The sequence below is a fragment of the Lepus europaeus genome, chromosome 15, assembly GCF_033115175.1.
Source record: "Lepus europaeus isolate LE1 chromosome 15, mLepTim1.pri, whole genome shotgun sequence".
In the NCBI taxonomy this organism is placed as follows: domain Eukaryota; kingdom Metazoa; phylum Chordata; class Mammalia; order Lagomorpha; family Leporidae; genus Lepus; species Lepus europaeus.
In genome coordinates, this window is record NC_084841.1 from 43,269,042 (window position 1) to 43,285,594 (window position 16,553).

Sequence of the window (16,553 nt, forward strand, 5' to 3'; positions counted from 1 at the left end):
TTCAGCTCTCTTCCATCAGTAAAAATTTTGCAGTCATATTAACACTTGGATACTATTTTATGTTATACAAAACGATTTCACATAACTTATTTTACTTATTTTCCTGATATATTTGAGAAGCAAGAATGTACTGATTATTTATTACAAAACAAAAAACTAAAATCCAGACATGATAAATTACTTACCCAAATCACAAAATTAGTAAGTGAAGGAGCAGGGGTTTGATACTAAGTCTTCTGCCTACAAATGTCATTCTCTTTCACATTGGTGTCACTGTAAAGAGAGGAGAATCTTGTTCACAAGGCTGGCTTTGATGATATTTATTATATGTGTACTTTAAAAACCCTGTGATAGGTTTCTGGTTTACATTAAGTGTCCTATTTTTAGATATCATCTGAGCTTCAGAATAAAATAATCCCATAAACATTTGTGAAAAGAGTATTCAAATACTCTAAGGTTATGTTTTGATACAAACTTACAAGTATTATTGGCTCACCAATGTTTAATCTGAACTTCCTTGATGTGTGCTTGTAATGCCACAGAAATGAGAATGGGATATTTTGCTGAATTTGACAAAAGCAACTAAAACAGTTATTTAACAGAATCATACCCTTTATCTTCTACCAGTGCTAACTTAAGTCTGCTGACTCTGCACAAAGTAAAAAAAAAAAAAAAAAAAATCAGTTTAAGATTTGCTTAGTACTATACTAACACCTAACATTAGTGTAGTGGCTCCATTTTGACATAACTCCAGACTTTAAGCAAAGAGTTGAAGCCTCCATTATTGTTTCATACACATTAAACCCTTGATGACTTTATAAGAAATTAAGTATTATAAATATTTTTTTGAACATTTCAAACCAAAAAACTCTGCAAATATATCAAGTGAAAAGTCCCCTATAATCCTACCAAGAGATAGCTACTACAAACATTTTGGCAGATATTCTTGCAGTTTTCTGAGTTTGTAACAACTTTATACTATATAAATGTACACTCTCCTATTTTACAAAGATGCTTTTTCACTCAACACTACATAGTGGACATCTTTCTAAAGTAATACACAGAGAGTAACTCCTAGACTCTGACCAAATTCATCTTCCCTCAGATATCTTCCCCAACCACCAGTGTTGCTTTTTCCTCCTCTCCTGTCTTTTCTCCACAGTCGTTACCACCTTCTAAGACAAGCTGGCAAACATTCTCTACAAACAACCAGAAAATAATTTAGTCTCTGTGGGCCTTATGTTACAACTAGTCAATTCTGCTTTTGGAGTACAAAAAAGTAGAGAGGCGTGACTGTGTTCCAATGAAACTTTATTCACAAAGAGAGACCATAAGCTGCATTTGCTTTGTGGAGTCTGCATAACCTGCCAATCCCTCTTCTAAAATACCACATTATTCATTTTGCTTTTTGTTTGTTATGGGCTGAATTATGCATCTCCAGACCCCAAACATATGTTGACATCCTAACTCTATCACCTTAAAATGTGACCTTACTTGGAAGTGGGGCCATTGCAGATGTAATTAATTTTCATACTAGACTAGGGTGGGTCCTTAATGACTGGTGTTCTTCAAAGAATCAGAGGCCTAGAAAGAATGCCATATGACAACACAGGCAGAGAATGGAGTGACACAGCTGTAAGCTAGGAAATGCCAAGGACTGGGACTGGCACTGTGGTGTAGTGCGGGTTAGGTCGCCACCTGCAGTGCAGGCATCCCATATGGGCGCTGGTTCGAGTTCCAGCTGCTCCACTTCTGATCCAGCTCTCCGCTATGGCCTGGGAATGCAGTGAAGGATGACCCAAGTCCACGGGCTCCCGCACCTGGAAGAAGCTCCTGGCTTCAGATCAGCTCAGCTCCAGCTGTTGCGGCCATTTGGGGAGTGAACTAGCGGATAAAGACCTCTCTCTCTCTGCCTCTCCTTCTCTCTGTGTAACTCTTTCAAATAAACAAATCTTAAAAAAAAAAAAAAGAAAAAGAAAAAGAAATGCCAAGGACTGATGTAAGGAGGAGGAAAGGATTCAAAGTTTCAGAAGGACTCCAAGCTTCTAGAACCTTAAGATAATTAACATCTTTTAACTAACACAATTTTGGTATTTTGTTAGAGTAGCTCTAAGAAACTAAAATATGGTCTGTGTCACCAAAACAGAATAAGCCAATGATGCAGGAAATTCTGTCACTGTTTCCTGCAATACTTCTAAAATCTAAAATCATACCCAGAATAGTAAGCACTTACTCATTTGTCAAATGAGTAATTTATTTTGAATATGTACATAACACATCAGAGTACTAGGAGTATTATGGTGGAGTAGATTAACCTGCCGTTTACGATGCCCGTATCCCATACTGGAGAGCCAGCTGAGTCCCAGCTGCTCTGCTTCCTATTCAGCTCCTGAGAAAGCAGGGCCCCTGCAACACATGTGGGAGACAGACCTGGGAATCCTGGGGTCCTGGCTTCAACCAGGTCCAGCCCTGACTGTGGGAGCCTTTTCGGGAGTGAAGCAGCAGATGGAAGATCTGTGTGTGTTACTCTGCTTTTCAAATAAATATATCTTTAAATATGTATCATAGTAACTTTTAACCAACCCTGAGTCTTTCTATATACATATGCTTTTCTTTTGGGAGGCAGTGAATACCTAGCAGGAATGGAGAGGCCATATGGTTGGTCTATGTTTAACTTTAGATCTTCTCTGGTGATGTGTCTGTTCAAATACTTTTTTAATAATTTTTAATCAAGTTTCTTGTTTTGTCATTTATTGAATTTTTCATTGTTTTAAAACACATTCTGGATATAAAGCTGTTATAAAAAAAAATTTGTACATCTTCCCTTCCTTTTGAAGAACAGAAACTTTAATTTTAATGACATCCAATTTATCAAGTCATGTGTTCGGTATGGTACTTAAGAAACTTTTGGAGCTGGTGTTGTGGTAGGTATAGTGGGTAAAGCGCTGCCTACAATGCTAGCATCTCATATGGGCACTAGTTTGATTTCTGGCTGCTCCCTGTTAATGAGCCTGGGAAAAACAGCAGAAGATGACCCAAGTGTTTGGGCTCCTGCCACCCTATTTGGGAGGTTCAGATGAATCTCCTGGCTTCAGCCTGGCCCAGCCATCACCAAAGCGGCCATCTGGAGAGTGAACCAATGGATGGAAAATCCATTTCTCCCTCTATTTTTATAACTCTTCCAAATAAGTAAATAAATCTTTTTTAAAAAAAACCTTTAATCTGGGGCCGGCACTGTGACATAGTGGGTAAAGCCACCGTCTGCAGTGTCAGTATCCCATATGGGCGCTGGTTCAAGTCCTGGCTGCTCCACTTCAGATCCAGCTCTCTGCTATGGCCTGGGAAAGCAGAAGACGGCCCAAGGCCTTGTGCCCCTGTACCCATGTGGGAGACCTGGAAGAAGCTCCTGGCTCCAGACAGGCATAGCTCCGGCCGTTGCAGCCACCTGGGGAGTGAACCAGCAGATGGAATACCTCTCTCTCTGTCACTCTCTCTCTTTCTGCCTCTCCTTCTCTGTGTGTACCACTGACTTTCAAATAAATAAAATAAATTCTTTAAAAAAAAAAACTAAAATCTAAAGTAAAAAGGGTTTTCTAGAAGCTTTATAGTTTCAGTTTTACATTAGATCTCTAAATTATTTCAATTGATATATACCAGTTTATTCATAAAAACAGGAGGTGGGCTACACTTTGCCAATTCCTGCTCTATTTGTTCACTGAACTATGAGCATATCTTTTTTAAAAAAAAAAAAATTACTTATTTGAAAGGCAAAGTTACAGACAGACAGAGGCAGAGAAAGAGAGATAGAGAGGTCTTCTATGCACTGGTTTACTCCCCAAATGGCTGCAACGGTGAGAGATGACCCAGTCCAAAGCCAGGAGCTGCTTCTGCTTTTCCCACATAGGTATAAGTGCCCAAGGACTTGGGCCATCTTCCACTGCATTCCCAAGTGCGTTAGCAGAGAACTGGATTGGAAGTGGAGTAGCTAGGCCTCAAACTGGCACCCATATGGGATGCCAGCATCACAGGCAGCAGCTTTACCCACTATTCCACAATGACAACCCTATCTGCCTTTCAATAAAATAAAGCCTTAAAAACAAAAGAAGCTGAAGTAGATTTGAAAACAAAATCAAAATACAAATACTATCAAGTATGCAGCCTAAAATACAAGCATGTTCAATATGAGAAATTAATGTCACACACTACATGAATATTTAAAAGACATTTTCATTTCAACAGAAGCTTGAAAAGTATTCAGTAATACTCAACAACTGTTCATTTTAAATTTTAAAACAATGTATCAGAACAAGATAGGAGCAGGCACTTAGACTAGACTGCCACTATTCAAATTCCAACTCCTTTTTCTCTGTAGAACATCTTAGGCCAGTTATGTAATGTCATTCAATTTAATTTTCTTTGTTAAAATGGAGATAACACCACCACCTACCTATCTACCTAACACACAGGAGTGCTGTGAAGATTAAATAAGTCAGTAAACATAAAGTGCTTAAGACCTATCTGGTTCATAGTAAATACTGAATAAAAGGTAACAGCAATTGCTATTATGGCAGTTTTGTTATACCATTCTTGCTGTTGCTACCACAAGTACTACTATTAGGAATCTATAGTAGGCTCCTACAGGCCCAAAGGTAAAAATCAGTAGTGTTCTTATTAAAGTAGGATTCAGATAAGATGCTTGGAGTTATCACTTATTCAACATTCTGCTAGAGAGTTTAACTAAAAATTTAATATATAAGATATAAAAATTTAAAAAATGTAGATGATATAATCATCTATCAAGAAAAAGAATGAAAATAAAATGACAAACTATTAGGACTACTGAGAGCTTCACACAGTATTTGAGCAAATGATCAAAAAACAGCTCTTCCACACATCAGTAATAATCAATTGAAAATATAACAGAAAAAAAAATAGAAGAGTACCAAAAACTATAAAATGAGTCTTCAAAATGTTTACAGAAAATAAAATTAAAAGTTTATTTTGATGCAGAAACTTTTGAAATCTATGCTTAGTTTTTTCTTTTTTAAAGATTTATTTATTTGAGAGGTAGAGTTACAGACAGTGAGAAGGAGAGAAAGGTCTTCCATCTGTTGGTTCACTTCCCAAATGGCCACAATATCTGGGGCTGCACAGATCCAAAGCCAGGAGCTTCTTCCAGGTCTCCCAAGTGGTTGCAGGGGTCCAAACACTTGGTCCGTCCTCTGCCTCCCTCACAGGCACACCAACAGAGAGCTAGATTGGAAGTGGAGCAGCCAAGACTCGAACCAGTACCCATACTGGATGACAGAGCTGCAGGCAGCAGCCTAACCTGCCAAGCCATGCCACAGCACAGGCCCCCATAGTTTTTTCATAGTACATGCTTTCCAGAAACTTCCAGAGGACCCCTTATATATACTATTCAAAATCTTTTTTTGGGGGGGAGGGGGGGGACAAAAAAAAACCATAAACATCTTTTAATTCTATTTTTCCACAAATTATTTGAAGGACTATCATATCTAATCAGAACTATTATAGAATTTTATGGAGAAAATTATAAAATCTAAATGAAAGGAACATGAATAAGATCTAAATGTCATGCAATGAAAAAACAGATGTCAAACTGTAAAATCTTAATCCAAATAATAAATTTTAATAGTAAATTTAGAATTTTAATATAACTAGAAAAGTGATTTATTATGGAAACTTTCAAACCAATTTCCCAAAAGAAGAATAAAGAGAATATTTGCTATAGCATCTGTTAAGATACACTGTAAATATGTTATAATTAAAATATGACACTGGCCCAGGAGTAGAAAAATCAATGGAACAAACAAAACAAACACCAGTATATATAAGCAGTTAACATCTGATTTTGAAAAAAAATCTCATTTCACTGAGGAAATACTTATCCAGTAAACAAAACTGGGAAAACTGATTCCATAAGCAAAAAACTCAAGCAGAAACCCTATTTCAGACATTTTCTCTCTTCCATGATTGTCTGAGGACCTACATGCAAAAGCAGTTATAAGCATAAATTGGAAAAAAATATAGGATAACTGTAGACCTTTTTATAAATTATCATTGTCTATTTTAGCCAAATGAAAAGGTTTGAAGAATACTCTGATGAGCACCCATGCTCTCACCATCACTTAAGCATAACTGAATGAAAGGTATATGAAAAAGATCTAAGTATAATATATTATGAGCCTAAGTGAAGTCAAATAGTTCTAGCCCTTAAGAAAATCAAAGTTTAGAGAGGCAGAATATGTACAAAGCGCTACAAGTGCACAGAGAACACCAAATTCAGAGGGTCCAGAATACCTAATCATGAAATAAGAGTAAGGGTTTTCTAGACAGAGAAAACAGCGCACACACGCACTATATGTCATCTTTGACTCTGTCAAGATTGCCAATTGCAATCCCAGAGCATGCCCGTCTACCAACCAGAGTCATGTTATCTGAAACAGCTCTGATGAGTTTATTTTGCATTAGGGAATGAGGAGTGGGGCAGGAATATATAAAACAGAATGTTGAAATAAAGAGAGATTGTGCAGAAGACACTGTAAGAAATGCACCCTTAAAAAGGAACAAGGGGTTGGCACTGTGGCATAGTGGGCTAAGCTTCCGCCTGTGGCACCAGAATCCCTTGTGGACGCCAGTTTAGTCCTGGCTGCTCCTTTTCCTATTCAGCTCTCTGCTATGACCTGGGAAAGCAGTAGAAGATGGCCCAAGTGCTTGGGTCCCTGCACCCACGTGGGAGACCTGGAAGAAGCTCCTGGCTTCAGATGGGCTCAGTTCTGGCCACTGTGGCCATCTGGGGAGTGAACCAGTGGATGGAAGATTTTCTCTCTCTACCTCTGCCTCCCTCTGTAACTCTACCCCTCAAATAAATAAAATCTAAAAAAAAAAAAAAAAAAGGAATGAGTAAGCCAATCTATAGCAAAAATCTATACTATGGCCATATTTCAACAGATAAAACTCACTTACTCATGATCAATCTGTTAACATTTCTCATTAAATCTAAGATATATTAGAAAGCCACAGATTAAAAAAGGAGACTAGACATTGTGACAATTTCACAAGTGTATCTGATGCCTTTTACATGTTAACCATCTTGTTTCCTGAGTTTTTCATATCCCTGGTTTTAGTGTAACCATACCATATAGTTTCATTCTTTATCCACTCACCTGTCTCCTTTACCAAAATCTTTTTTTCTCTCCTGGCTATCAATGTAATCAAATATAAAGTATATGGCATCTACCAATTTCTTTAAAAACATGACTTCCACTATTAGCTTCAGGCAAAATAACTTCAAGAATTCTGACTTGGATCTTTAATCAAATACATATCATCTTGAGTATTCTGCCACTTAAATCCATTTGAAGTCTACAAACATGTAGGTGTGTACACGTTTATATGAACTTATACACATAAATACACTTTTTTCAATTACAGCATTTATATTTTTCTCCTGCAAAAAACTCACTCTCTTCAGTTATCCAAGTCAATGGAGTCCATTGTTGTTTGTCTTAACTATCGATTACATTTTAGCTTTTCTAAGCTACAAATTGTATCCATTCTTCTTTTAAAATATCTTCCCCACAAATCTTATCCATTCTTTTAAAATGTTTTCCCCACTTGCCTGTTCTTACCCTTTACCATGACCAATTTAATTTGGGCACTAATTATCTCAATACTTAAAATAGCCTTTCTGCTTCCAGTCTCTTTCCTTCCTCCAAATGTTCTGAACATTATTGGTGGATGAATCTTGCTAAAACGCTACATTAAACTCATCACTCTTTCCCTCATAGTCTGTTAAAAGGTGAATAACAATGCAAAACATTTTAGCTATTTCAGATTCTAAAAACGTGGCTTTAGTATGCTTGTCCAATCTATCTTTTCCAATAGTGAATTTTCCCTATTCCAAAAACAATCCTTTCCTTGGACTCCTCCCTAAAGCTAACCTACCACTAAACTTGTGGAGTACTGCAAGCAATCTGGCCTTTATGCCAATCATGCTAAAATTATTTTTGTCATTTTCCAATTGCAAAGCAAACATGTAAGGTCCTCATTTTGCCTGACTTCACCATTCCATTCACAATTTGTTGGTTACCTTTCACCATTACCTACCCCATCCCTACTGACTCTTCAAGTCACAGCAAACTTCTCTACACTTTGTTCAGAGTCTCTGTGCTCCACACAGGCTTTTACAATACCTTTTCTACCTCTGCTTTGCAGTACTGTTTATAATCCAGATGAAACATCATTTCTTCTGTGGAATTTTCCCCTACTCTCACAAGCATTTTTGTTTCCAGTGTACTCTTACACAGTTCCCAAACAGGATTCATGGCACTGCACCATAATTATTTAACATGTCTTTTTTTTTTTTTTTTTTTTTTGACAGGCAGAGTGGATAGTGAGAGAGAGAGACAGAGAGGAAGGTCTTCCTTTTTGCCGTTGGTTCACCCTCCAATGGCTGCTGCGGAGGGCGTATCTTGCTGATCCGAAGCCAGGAGCCAGGTGCTTCTCCTGGTCTCCCTTGCGGGTGCAGGGCCCAAGCACTTGGGCCATCCTCCACTGCCTTCCCGGGCCATAGCAGAGAGCTGGCCTAGAAGAGGGGCAACCGGGACTAGAACCCGGTGTGCCGGCGCCGCAAGGTGGAGGATTAGCCTGTTAAGCCACGGCGCCGGCCTTAACATGTCTTAATATAGTCAGCTAACACTTTCAAGCACCTAGTGGACCATTAAGAGTAGGCTTTAAAAGATCTTCTAGCATGGCCTTCTCATTCTACTCATTATGACTCAAACATTTTATATAAAGGGACAATATGTGATCTATTACTTGTTAGCTGGACAAGTTAATTAACCTTTCACTGCCTGAGTTCCCTATGTTGAAGAGGGGATAGGGTAGGCATTTGGCTTTGCTGTTAAGAACTATCAGAATACCTGAGTTTGAATCCTGGCTCAGGTTCTCAATTGTAGCTTCCTGCTAATGCAGACCCTGGGAGGTGATGGTGATGGCTCAAATAATTGGGTCCCTCCCAATTAGATGGGAGACCTGGATTGAGTTCTTTCTCCTGGCTTCCTCCTGGTCCAGTCCTGGCCATTTATTTGTTTTTTTAAGATTTATTTATTTATTTGAAAGTCAGAGTTACACACAGTGAGAAGAAGAGAGAGACAGAGAGAGAGAAAGGCTTTCCATTCTCTGGTTCATGCCCCAACTGGCCACAATGGCCAGAGCTGTGCCTATCTGAGGCCAGGAACTTCTTGCAGGTCTCCCACATGGGTGCAGGGGCCCAAGCACTTGGGCCATCTTCCACTGCTTTCCCAGGCCATAGCAGAGAGCTGGATCGGAAGTGGAGCAGCCAGGACTCGAATCATCCCCATATGGGATGCTAGCACTGCAGGCAGCAGCTTTACAGCGCCGGCCCTCATCTTGGCCATTTAGATAGAACCACCAGATGGGCACTCTCTTAAATAAAAATTTTAAAAATGCATTAGGGGCTGGTGCTGTGGTACAGTGGGTTAAAGCCCTGACCTGAAGCGCCAGCATCCCATATGGGCACTGGTTCAAGTACTGGCTGCTCCACTTCTGATCCACCTCTCTGCTATGGCGTGGGAAAGCAGTGGAAGATGACCCACTGCATCTGTGTGAGAAACCTGGAGGAAGCTCCTGGCTTCGGATCGGCGCAGCTCCGGCCGTTGCGGCCATCTGGGGAGTGAACCAGCAGATGGAAGACCTCTCTCTGTCTCTATCTCTCTCTGTAACTCTTTCAAATACATAAGTCTTTAAAAAAAAAAAAAAGCATTAAAAAAAAAGACAGCAAGAGCCACATTAAAAGGCTATATGAATTAAATGTATTAATATGGGCAAAGTGTTCAAAATAGTGACTGACACAAAACAAGCATTAAATATGTTCTGGCTATATAATTAACATTTCTTGGTTACTACTGACCCTTTCCACCGGCTGGTTCTCTACCATGTTCTATATCTTCTGCTATATTATACCCTTTATTCTATATTATGGACTCTTTCTTTCATTTTTCCCTTTATCCAAATCTCACCCAGATTTCAAAGCTGACCTCTAGTACATCCTTAGATCATTTCAATCCATCAACAATCACTCTCTAAATACCTTTAGCATTGTATCACTCAGCATCTAATTAAAACTGTTTTATAACTGATTTTTCATTTTTAAGTCAATCCAATGTTGTGCAAATTATGTTTAGATCTGATGACATCTCATGTATCTTTGTGAGTTCTTAAAGTAGTAAGTGCTCAGCATTGATCGTATAAAGTAATAAAGCCCAACAGAAACATCAACTCTGATCATACTGCCGTGGCAATCACAGGAACGGCGAAGCCTATGAGAACATTCCATGCTTCTCCAGGAGCCAAGCTGTAAATGTACTAAGGCCAGGCGATTCTGACTCCCATTAAAATGAGAAGCTCTGAAATAGCTTGGGGGATGGGAACCCTTCCTGCCATAGAAGAGGGATTATGGATAGCTCTTAAATTTCCAAACCAAATGTTGCACTGGAATCTCTATGAGAAATGTGTCAGTATGACAAAATGATTAAGAACATACGATACAGAGTCACATAGGCATTTACTTTCCTGTTGTCAATCAATTTAACCTGTTGTCAGTCCTACTTCACAGGTATATAATAATCAACATTCACTCTAATATTTAACTGCTATGCAAATTCTATTGGGAAAAAAACCTAAAAACAACAATTTGTGAGAACAACACTATTAGTTGTGTAAGAATATACTCTAATAAATTAGCTGGCAGCAGTATAATGCTCCAAATTACCAATGAGAAGATTAAACTACTGTTGTCAATAATACAGACTTGAAAGAAAATTTTCACTACAATTTTTGACACTCCCTTCTAATCTTTCCCTTTCACCTGTAATTAAAACCAAATGTTCAAAATTATTGCTAAAGAGAAACAGCTGGAACTCCCAATTTACCTTCCTATCAAGCTGGTTCTTGTAATATTCTCGTCTGTACTTCCCAATAGGCATTAACATCAATTTAAGAAATGAAGATAATGGTGAATAACTTGCAGGATTATCCGAGTCAATAATTTCAAATCCAGAGTTGCTCCAACTTGAAGCTGGCAGTCACACACAGTCTAAAGGGTTTGTTTACAGCACTGACTAAACCAAATGCCCCAATCTTTTAGATTTGTCCTGGAACTCTACCAATAAATTATTTTAACGCGGTATAACTGCCCAAAACTACACAAATTAAATCACAATCGGCTTCCTTCTTTAGGCCAAAAAAAAAAAAAAAAAAAACAGTAAAACGGCAAGTCTCATTTCCAATCTGTGAATTTTGGGGGTGGGTTGAGGTTACGAATAAAATGCAGTTCACCCACTGACGAGCAGAACCTTGCTACTTGGAATAACCTTTAAGCCTAGGGGAGCAGGAGACATGTTAAAAGATCTTGGTATATGGGATTTGTCGGGAAGGGTGGATAAAAGACCTCAAAAGCAGACAAGCCACGTTCGTTAACGTGTTTACAAGCGCTGCGAACTTTCAACGGCGTTGAAACATTACAGTTTGAGGATGAAAAGACGGCCACGAGGAAGGGGACTCAACCTCCGGGCTGAGATTCGGAGTCAAGCGCGGGGCTCGTGCAATTTAAAGGGCGGTGGAGAGGGGGCTGGAAGAAACGTGGTCGGGGCGCCAACCAGGGGTCCCGTCGAGAAGGGAGCTTGAGCAGGGTGTGCGCAGGGCAGGCGGAAGGTCTGCACTTGGGATTCGGGAATCGAGGTGGGTGACAAAGTTGTGGAAGTCCAATCAGGAGGGGAAGCAGAGAGGGGAAGGAATGTGGGGATTTCCAGGCTGGGACTGACAAAATCGGGGTGCGCGCGCGCTCGGGCGCTCCTCTCCCGGGGAAGGAAGAGGCCCGCTCCAGCGCAGCTCGCCGGTCCGCGCCGCCCGAGCCCGCTACTCGGCCCCGGCCCCGGCCCCGGCCCTGGCCCTGGCCCCTCCTCACCTCAGGCCGCGGCGCCTCGCTCCTCTGCGACTCCACGGCTCACTCTCCGTCGGCGCCAGGCCGGACCAGACCCAAGACGTCAGGTGGGCGAGCCTAGTTGCACCCCCCTACTCAGCCGGCCGCGAGACGACTGCCCGGGCCTCTGGGCTGTCGGCCCCGGCGCCGGACAGCTCGCAGCTCCCTTCTCCGCAGACGCGACGCGCGGATCTTCTACCGCGACGGGGCGCTGCGTCCCCCTAACCCCGCCCCGCGGCGCTCCCTCCATGCCCCGCCCCCAGAGTCGGAGCCCGGGTTCTGATTGGGCCTTACGAGTCCGGGGACCCCCCAGGCATTGGCCCAGCGGCTGCTCAACCACGAGGGGGCGGGACTCCGGGCGGCTGCGATTCCCGTAACGCTGCTCCCGGCGTCCCGGATTCTGGCGGCGGCGCTCGCGTCGCCTCTCCCAGACGAGATCGAAGGGTTCCCCCACCTCCCCTTTGCGGGCGGAAGGAGCGGAATGTTCCATTTTTCCGTGGAATAACGGGTCATGAACCGAAGCCCGGGTGCTGCCCGCGCCTGCCGCCCTCGCTTCTCACCAGGGCGCCTTCGGCTTCCCCTCGCGGCTCTCCGTCCCGGGCCTTCCCCGGGGAGCCCGGAGCCGCAAGGGACAGCGTGTCTCCCTGAGGGACCGGGGGAGCGCCCGAGTCCCGTGGGGAAAGTGAAGGACTCGGCGGCCGAGACTGTGGCGACCGTGGCGGCGGCGGCGGCTTCGGCCCAGGTTTTATGTAAATAAGTGTTGCCACGGTATAATTTTTTTTTTTAAGTTAGTGACTTTGGGTATGAGTGATAAGAGAATCCAGAGAGGGTGACCTACCAAGAAACTGATGTTTCTTTGCGTGTTATACTCCCCAATTAAGAAAAAAAAAAAAAGTAAAAATCAATTTCTTTATGATTGAACCTCCTACCCCCACCTGGAATACAGATCTAAAGGCTCACGTTGGTTAATGTGCATTTGCCAAAGCAAATGAGAAACTTCAAAGATGCTGTGTGTGTGTGCGCGCGCGTGCGTGTGTGTGTAAAGAAAAGACAATCAGGACGGGGTCTTTTGTGGAAGAATGGCAGCCTCTAGGAGGGCTGCAATGGCTTCGTGATAAATTATACCTACAAATTAATAGGTAATTAAGAGGTTCTTCATTATGTTGAGGATTCAGATGGAATAAAACAGATCAACTTATGATCTCATAGTTGCTGATCTGGGTGCTTTTATTAGGAAGACACAGGGAAACAGGAGTTTTTAGTAGAAAGGGCCTTCGAAAGCAGTCAAAACTTGGCATTGTTGCTACTCCTGATATCAGATTCTGTTGTTGCTGCTCCCTGTCATCTTACATCTAACCTACACAATGTGATCAGATTGATTTTACAGAGCTTTTATTTTAAAACAATTTAGGTAACTTCATTAAATTAAAAAAAAATTACATAGACCTGGCAAACAGTTAGGGGGAATGTATAGTGGCTAAGTGAGCCCTGTTTCCAGATTGCCAGGGTTCGAATACTGGTGCTGCTACTTCTAGTCTCTGACCTTGGGCAAGTCTTTTTCAGTATGCTCATTTGCAAAATGAGAATAATGGTAGCAACGGAATAGTATTGTTTCTAGGATTGAATGAGTTAAATACATAGTGGGTTTTCTCAATAAATACCAGCCATCATCATCATCATCATCATTATTGAATGTCTCCTGGGTCAGTGTTCCCCGCAACCATTTACATCACAGAATGTGTTGGAAATGAAGATACTTCCTCAAGTATAGTGAGGTGGGGAGGCAGGAGTACAAAGGGGATCAGCATCTCTCAGCACACTAGTCTGCTTTTGGCCCAGGATCCCATTTACTTCCTTGTCTGTGCTCTTTCTGAAACTCCATGTCCGTCTAGGTGCCATCCTCATGTTGTGCATCAATAACGATTTCAGCACCCATATTGACTCTACACCCTGACTGCATAACTTCCCCTCCTTTTCTTCCCCAGTTATCTTCAACTTCACTCAATCCAAGTAGCCCACAGGTGGAGCCACACCTTCCACCTAGTCATCAAGTGAAGCTACTCCACCTCCCAAATTTTGCATTGTGAGTGTCCCTCTCTGTCCCCAAGGCTCCTCACCCTACTCCCTCCATTGTGTACTCAATCCCATTAGCTCTGCAGTTTGTCCTGGGTGTGACCTCCAGTCTTTGTTTTCCTATTGTGTCAGTTATTTCCTACCTTTTTTTATCTTCCTCTGCAATGGGAGCCTTTGTATCGGCAAGCATCTTCAGTTCCTTTGACCTTCAGCCATGTTTATGTTGTCAATCTATTTCCAGTTTCCCTTTTCCTTGAACTACCAGCCCCATCTCCGCGTTGGTTCTTAGTACAGAACCTTGTTTCATTACTTCCTAGAAAAATACAACCTATCCTTAACTTTTCTCCAATTTAGGATTCAGCTGCTATATAGATTTAGCCCTCTCCACTTTTCCCTCTTGCTCAGAGGAAGAAAAGTCTGTTCTTTTAAAAGGCTAACTCTTCCTCCTACGTTCTTTTTTTTTGACAGGCAGAGATAGACAGTGAGAGAGAGAGAGAGAGAGAGAAAGGTCTTCCTTCCGTTGGTTCACCCCCAAATGGCTGCTACGCGATCTGAAGCCAGGAGCTTCCTCCTGGTCTCCCATGCGGGTGCAGGGCCCAAGGATTTGAGCCATCCTCCACTGCACTCCCGGGCCACAGCAGAGAGCTGGACTGGAAGAGGGGCAGCCGGGACAGAACCGGCGCCCCGACCGGGACTAGAACCAGGGTTGCCAGTGCTGCAGGCAGAGGATTAGCCTAGTGAGCTGTGGCGCCGGCCTCCTCCTATGTTCTTGATCCTACTCCTACTAAATTCAGTCTCCTGTCTAATGGTTTTCATTATTACCATTAAACATCTTAGAGATTTAACAATTAAATGTTAACTCAGTGCTGAATTGGGGACAGCTGCTCTATAGGTTAAAACCTTTGTAATTTAACAGCATCTAAATCACAACCAAATTTAAAGTCAGGAATTAAATATAAGTATCAAAATGAAGTGGGTTAAGCTATATTATAATCCAGGTAATAAAATTAATTTGGGATGAAACACGAATGTAAATCATGTAGTTCCTTAATTTCCAAGTTAGAAAAAAGGCAAAATTCACTGTGTAGCAACAAAACTAAGAAACAAAACTACCATTTCAAAAGTTTTACCAAAAATCATATAAAGAACCATGCGTATACTATAAGAGTACAACTTGCAAAAATTTCACAAACTGAACATACTCACATAACTAGAATCTTGATCAAAAACAAAACCCGAGCAGAACTTCAAAAGGTCCCTCCTGTACCCTTTCAGGTATGGATTATCTCTGCTCGGACTTTGAATACCATGGTTTGATGCCTATCATTTTAAAATCAAGGAGTTAGGAATTTTTTAATAGTAGTAGCATGTGCTTATTTTATTTCATTTAATGAGCAACTAGAGCAGAGCAAGAGAGTTTGGAATGAAACAAGTACTGTTCTGTACAAAGGCTAAACATAGATGCAGACTGAAGAGGAAGGGGTCTAGCTTCTTACTCCTGGAGACTCCAGGGAACCCCTCCAAATGGCCATAAGCTGGTCCATGATCTCGTGTTACCCTGTTTCATAAAGCTTGGCTTCAGCAAAGAGGCCAGTGTATAAGTGCCAGCAGCTGCCAGGTGCATCCTATTCCTAGAATCTCAGGCAGGAAAAGGAGGTCAGGTGTCAGGAGTGTAGCCTTAGAATGGCTTGTGCTTGCTTCAGAATACCATTCCAGCAAATTCGAGAAGCAAGGACATTCCTTTGTTAACTCTCCTTGCATCCATCTTCCTGGGAAGATTGTTCTGAATTACCAAAGAGACTCCTTGGCTCCAAGTCTGACACTTATGCTAATACCACATAGGTGAAAAGGCACCAGTAAGAGTCTTTCAAACAGTTATTTTGGGGGCCAGCTTGTGGCACAGTGAGTTAAGCCACCCCTTGTGATGTCAGCATCCCATATGAGTGCTGGTTCAAGTCCCAGCTACTCCACTTTCGATCCAGCTAACAATCTCTAGTCTGGCATATAGGATTTAGATAAAGATACAGCACTAACCATATTATATAATGGCTTAGGCAAATGTGCATCTGTTTTCTTAAGGGATTATGGCAGTGCCTCATGAAAAGGCAACACTTAAATGAAAGAACTTCCTAAAAGGTTGGAATTTTCTGAATATTGTCTCTGTGGATCTTAGGATTTTAGGGAATGATCACTTTCTGTAATCAACACATAATAAATGAAATTTAGTCAGAGTCAAATGAAACTGGAAACAAAGCTAACCTAACACATGTCCAGTTACAAGAATCATTATTTTGATGTACGGGTTCATGACAGACAGACTGTTAGGGTGAACTCCATGCCCTATTGCTTCCTTGTGGTGCTCATGGGATTTCTTCTCGACTGTGAAGGGATACCCGTGGTTGGGTGACAAAGGATTAGAGTGGTCATCTTGGTAGTATCTCTCACTCCCCTGTGC

The 16,553-nt window shown here is 41.6% G+C and overlaps 1 protein-coding gene across 1 annotated transcript in view; it reads right to left on the reverse strand.

The window, feature by feature from the left end:
- IL6ST (interleukin 6 cytokine family signal transducer) overlaps positions 1-12,226 on the reverse strand; it is a 60,346-nt gene extending 48,120 nt beyond the window's left edge. Inside the window, exons 1-2 of the mRNA XM_062211984.1 lie at positions 12,011-12,226; positions 186-273 (exon numbers count right to left, since the gene is read on the reverse strand). The gene's annotated coding sequence lies outside the window, so the exon portion shown is untranslated. The remainder of the gene's footprint in view (positions 1-185; positions 274-12,010) is intronic.
- Positions 12,227-16,553: the final 4,327 nt, after the last annotated feature.